Source organism: Coffea arabica, chromosome 5c, assembly GCF_036785885.1.
Source record: "Coffea arabica cultivar ET-39 chromosome 5c, Coffea Arabica ET-39 HiFi, whole genome shotgun sequence".
Lineage (NCBI taxonomy): Eukaryota > Viridiplantae > Streptophyta > Magnoliopsida > Gentianales > Rubiaceae > Coffea > Coffea arabica.
In genome coordinates, this window is record NC_092319.1 from 32149496 (window position 1) to 32155797 (window position 6302).

Below are 6302 nucleotides of genomic sequence, written 5' to 3' on the forward strand. Positions count from 1 at the left end.
ATGTGATCTTGACTGCTTTTGTGTGATAGTTGCTCACTGGGCTTTAACTCATACCGTGCCATTTGTTTTCCTTACAGGAAAATGACCACTTTTGGAAAGAATGTGCTAGTTGGTTCAAGTTGAGCTCATGTGAATGTATATTTTGAATAGCTCCTTGAGGGTGAAAACCCTAAGTGTTTTGTTGCAACCAATGGTTGGCTCTGTAAATGGTTATTTGTACATGTATGAACTAGTTGAATATTTGATATGCCGTCTTGGCTTGCAAATGTTGGTTTCCAATGTATATATATGTTTGGTCGATGCTTGGTTGGATTTCGAACTGATACGCGTTTCAAACGGAAAAGAAAAAAAATTTGGAAAAGGAAAGGGCCAAATCCGGTCGGATTCTGACGTGTCCTCTACTGTTCATCGCGGCTTCGATTTTCGTTTTTTTATTTTGTGATTTTGACCTATTTGCGCGCGTTGGTAAGCTCCGGAGCGCATTAGATCGACGTTAACTGATCCGTAGTCCTGGCGAGAGCTGGGCAGACAATCCGCTAACCCCTTTGGTTCGCCTTAGGGGAAAGTGGGGCTGTTACAAGTGGTATCAGAGCCACGTCGCGTGGTCTCTGCGCGGAGTGAGACTGGGCCAAGGGGTGTTGTGGTCCAAATTTCATGAATATGTCTAAGTGCTCGTATGAGCGTAAGTTATGAACCGGGCATGTGATAAGTGTATGAATCATTATTATGGGACTCGAGGAAGTTAGGTATGTATGTCGGGTAGGAATCTTTAATAAGGATGGTTTACTCTTGGGACCGGCCGGCTCGAGATGGGAACTATCTTAGACAAGATTCTTGCGCCCGGATACGAAGGATATGAGGGCCTAGGTTAGAAAAGATTTGGTGAACTAGAAAGGCGATTCTATGGAACTTCGTGTGGTTTGTTCGGGTATGGTTAAGCGTGATCGACCTTGATTAAGATATAAATATTTGGACGAAACCCTAGAAGGGGAAAAGCTTTTCGTGAGTTCTTTTGCACTTGTGACCTAGTTGTTCAAAGTACTTTTGAGGACCCTATTGTTTCATGCAATGACTTCGTATGTAATTGACTGACTGTTCCGTATGATTGCTTAACCTGGTTATATGGGCTATGTGTACGTGTAATGTGTTTAAATGCATTTTCCGCCCACATACCTTCTAAAGAAATTCTGTTTTGGGATTTTGAAGAAAAACTAGGATGTACTAGTTTTATTTGTAAGCGATGAGTGGAAATAAGATATATATGCTTTAAATATGTATATTTTCCTGATTTTGGTAAAAAGGTGAATTTTACTTGAATTTCAAATTTGAAAATTAGCGAATAACTGATGAGTTGTTGAATTTTGTATATGATGGGTTAATACCAGGATAACAATTTCTAAACTAAGTTTTCCCCTTGATTGTATATTAGTGTAGTCTCACACTTGAAATTGTCCATGCTTTACACGAAGAAAATATATATATATATCCTGAATTTTGAAAGAATGGCAAGCTTATGGTTAACATTGTGAATCTTGAACTTGATAAGATTTCTGATTACTTTAAATACTTTTCTTATGTTTTAAAATTCTTGACTTTCAAGAAGAGTGAGCCAATTTTAAATGTACGGACTGAGGCAACTTTGAGATATAGAGTGACTGTATTCAAGAGTACGAAGTTAGTGTGAATTGACTTGGGTTCCATTTGGCACGTTAGTTAGCGAGTTGTATTCATTTCTTGGGTTTGAACATGGAACTTGCGACTTTACTATAGAACCTAAGATTGGTTATTCTTGGAGATGATGGTGCTTTTGCTGGTCGCTTGTTTATTTCAGATTTTTGACTTCGAATGGATAATCTTGGTTTCAGCTGGCGTTATGGCTTTATTGGATCTAATTGCGTAAGGGTATGTGATTTGATTGAAATTAGCAATAATTGGACCCTTTGGTTTAACTATAGACCTAGGAAGGGTGGTGCACGTCCTGAGACTTTGGTATCCTGCTTACATAAGCTTTTATCTGTTGTGACACTTAATTGCCTATTACAATATCTGACATATTGGCCTTATTTTGTGACTTTTGGCTCGTGCTATAATTTTGATACCTGTAAAGAATCATGTCCTGATTCAAAAATTGTTATACCTTGTATATGTATTAAGCTTTTGATGCTTAATTATGCCTTGTCCTGTGATTATAGACTTCTATTAAGTAGGGTAGCAGGACTGGGAGTAAAGCATTATGACCGAGGGTTTAGCCAACTCCGTATTCATGGGAGAAATTGATGGATAGTTTCATGTAATTTATTAGGTCCCTAGTACTGAATATGAACCGAAAATAAATCCGAAGATCAGATCTACTGGTGTATAATGGATTAACCTAGTCGGAAACTTGGTGAGATTTTCTTGTGCGCAACATATATTATGATTGGTTTTGTGACCATATTCCAACTTTTATGGAAATTTGAACTCCGAAAGTATTGCATTGGGTTGGTAAGAGAACTCGAACTGTCTGGAACCGATTAGACTGAGCTTACTTGAGACTTGAACCTGTTTAGGCTAGTGTGGCCTTACATACCTAATGTGGATTTGAATTTGTGACTGCTTAAGAATGTGAATTGGCTGGACAGAGACTAGACCATTGTGTTCTTACTCGTACTCATGATTCTTGAGGTTGAACTTGAACTTGAACTTATACTTTTATTCGTGCTCATGCACCATGAACCTGAAGTATTTGGCTCTGCTTTGACCCTACTCTTGAACTTATTCGTACTGGTGTGACTGTAGACCGGCTACTACTCTTTTGTAGCGGTTGAACTGAACCTCTCTGGTGGGGCATTGTCTGTTGTGTTGTCCAGCACCACCAGGGATGACATTTTGCACTGAGGCTTTTGGTGAAGTTTAGCCGTTGAGCTAGCTTGTTGTGTTGTCCAGCACCACCAGGGCCAACTTACTGAACTGAAATTCTTTGGTGAAGCATAGCCGTTGTGCTAGCTTGTTATGTTGTCCAGCACCACCAGAGATGAATTTTGATCTAAAGCATCACTATACCCTGAATTTCTTCCAAATATCTGGGACCTTGCGTCCGATTTCAAGCCTTTTGCCCGTTTTATTTGGGTACGTGATTAACTCCCTATTGAACCATGACCATTTGATAGGTTGGATTGGCGTGATATGTAGTACTTGGATTATATAGGCCATGCTTTCCTGGATCATGAATTACGATAAGTGAGATTCGAATGATTTTTAGTATTTGGCCGACTTTGGGGAAAAACAAATTGGACCTGGTGAATACACGTTGGAATAGATTGAATCCCAATGCTTGATTGGTTTCTGAGCGATATCTTGACCGGATCTATATTAGTTAGAAGGCTCGAGTGACTCTTGAGGGATATTTGATCTGATTAGTACAGGTGGAATGTCGAGGACGACATTCTTTTAAGGAGGGGAGAGTGTGAGAACCCGTAAATACCCTAAAAATTTTCCTAGGGTTTTAGTTCCCTTAATTGCATAATTTTTGCATTTTCTGGGTTCGAAACATTTTCTGGGTTGATTTTATGAGCAATTATAGTTTTTAGATGATTTTTCTAGTATTGGTGAGTTTTTAGAAAATTAAGAATATATACTGGACGTGGGACCCACTAGTGCGAAAAGTTCGAAAAAATTCGGTCAATTAGGTTAAATTCCGGATACTGTGTAAATTTTATCGGGTGTTAAGAGATAAGTAAAGTGTGTGAAGTGATTGATGTGAGAGAGAAAAGAAGTGATAAGAATGCATTAAATAGAGTGACAAGTGTCACCATGTTATTGGTTTTCCTTTAAGATTTACTATTCACAATTTTGACTTTTTTGACCAAAGGATTAAATATCCAAAAATTGCATAAAATTCACAATTTTTCTTCTCTTGTTGGCCGGCCCTCTCTCTCAAGTTCAAGGAAGGAAGAAAACCTCTTCAAGTCTTGATTTCTTCTTGCTTCAATCCATAACTCAACCAACTAAACTAGTTTCTACTCCATAAAATCTTTCTAGTTGGTGTTAGTGGTTGATTTGGTGAAGTTTTTGGAAGAGCTAAGGTGTCCAACACCTCTACCTCTCTTGTTACTAGGTGAGTGGTATGTGTATCTTCCTCCTACATCTAATGATGCTTAAGTTATGCTTATTAGTGATTAAAGTGCTGAAATTTCTGGTTTTATCTTGACTTGAAGTGATTTGGTGAAGTTTTCCATTTATTGATGATTTTTCTGGTTTAATTGGATTATGATGGTGTGGTTGGTTGTGATGATTGGCAATGGCCTATAATAACTCTAGTGGGTGTGAAATGTGGATAAATGCAACCAATTTTGGATTTGGAATGAAAACTGAAAAGTTAGGGTTCTTAAATCCCCAATTCTGTCCGGTTTTAGATCATAGGGTTAGAGGCCGAATTTGACTTTGCTCAAAACATGAAAGTTGTAGGTATTGATGTGTTTGAGGTGCCTGTAAAATTTCAGGTCATTTGGATTAATGTGGAATGAGTTATGACGAAATTACTGTAGCTGTTCTGCTTTGGACAGAATGCGAAAACTGTACTGGTTATTGGCCATTTTGACTGGAATTGGTTTGGATTTAGTTGTTGGTGTCTTCTGATGAAATGTAGCTGGATGTCTTAGCTAACATATGCCTTTGGAATTTCGGCATTTGGACTTGTATAAACTAAGTTATAGTAATTACAGTTTTGTGTGATTTGCAAACCTGTTTTGGTAATTCTGGTATAGTATTTGGCATTTTCGACCTAGTTAAGCTAGGAACTGGATTGAGTGACCTTCTTCATTGTTGTAGCCCTGTTCCATAGCTTCGAAGTGGTGGGTCTTACACCCCCATCCGATAATTGTAGTGAGAGTTGTGCCATTACCGCATTATGAGGTCGAATCCGGTTTTCTTTCCAAGGCCTAAGTTTAAGGCCTTTCTTAATTCCTGGTTTGCTATCATGCTTGTATATGTTTATAAAACCCTATTGGGGTTGTGATTGGCATTGCTATATGACTCGTTATCGAGTCTCATTGCATTTGTTTACTTGTTCTAGGGCGTGACGGTGGTTCACGACATTCCCCTGACGGAAGTGCATGAAATAGCACTTATTTGATTTGTGAGTATACTACTCACTTAAATGTTACAATGTGGCTTTGTTATATGTGTAATTGATGCCTTGAAGGCTTATTTGCTTATTGGAAGTGATTAAGGTGAGGGTGTACTTGACCGCCCTCACCCCTTGTGATTTTATTCATGGTTAATGACTGTTCACTGAAATACTGTACTGGTTATATGAAATACTGAATTCCACTCATGGAAACTGATTTGGTGTCGTTTGGATGAATGTCCAACGGCTTTACTGTATCACTGAGCTCAACCCCGTTTGGTAGTCAATTGGATCGATGCCGGCGAGGGCTTGGTCGTGAAAATTGTCTTGCCACGGGGACTGTACTGAGGAACCTTGTAGTAATGAGACTCTTGGTTCCGGTATACTCGAGTATTACCAAAAGTGACTGAATGGAGTGCGGGCCCGGTTGGGGTATGATTGGTGGAAGGAAAGGAAGTAAAGTGAGGTCTACGGTTTTGGTACTTTTAACATTGACGGAGGGTCAATGAGGTTGGATCAAGATTGCAAGTGTGGAAATGGGCTCTTGAGAGCCAACTGTATCCTTTCACTGGTTTGATTTATCTCTTAATTGTATATTTGAACTGAACGGTTATGATTATGTGATCTTGACTGCTTTTGTGTGATAGTTGCTCACTGGGCTTTAGCTCATACCGTGCCATTTGTTTTCCTTACAGGAAAATGACCACTTTTGGAAAGAATGTGCTAGTTGGTTCAAGTTGAGCTCATGTGAATGTATATTTTGAATAGCTCCTTGAGGGTGAAAACCCTAAGTGTTTTGTTGCAACCAATGGTTGGCTCTGTAAATGGTTATTTGTACATGTATGAACTAGTTGAATATTTGATATGCCGTCTTGGCTTGCAAATGTTGGTTTCCAATGTATATATATGTTTGGTCGATGCTTGGTTGGATTTCGAACTGATACGCGTTTCAAACGGAAAAGAAAAAAAATTTGGAAAAGGAAAGGGCCAAATCCGGTCGGATTCTGACGTGTCCTCTACTGTTCATCGCGGCTTCGATTTTCGTTTTTTTTATTTTGTGATTTTGACCTATTTGCGCGCGTTGGTAAGCTCCGGAGCGCATTAGATCGACGTTAACTGATCCGTAGTCCTGGCGAGAGTTGGGCAGGCAGTCCGCTAACCCCTTTGGTTCGCCTTAGGGGAAAGTGGGGCTGTT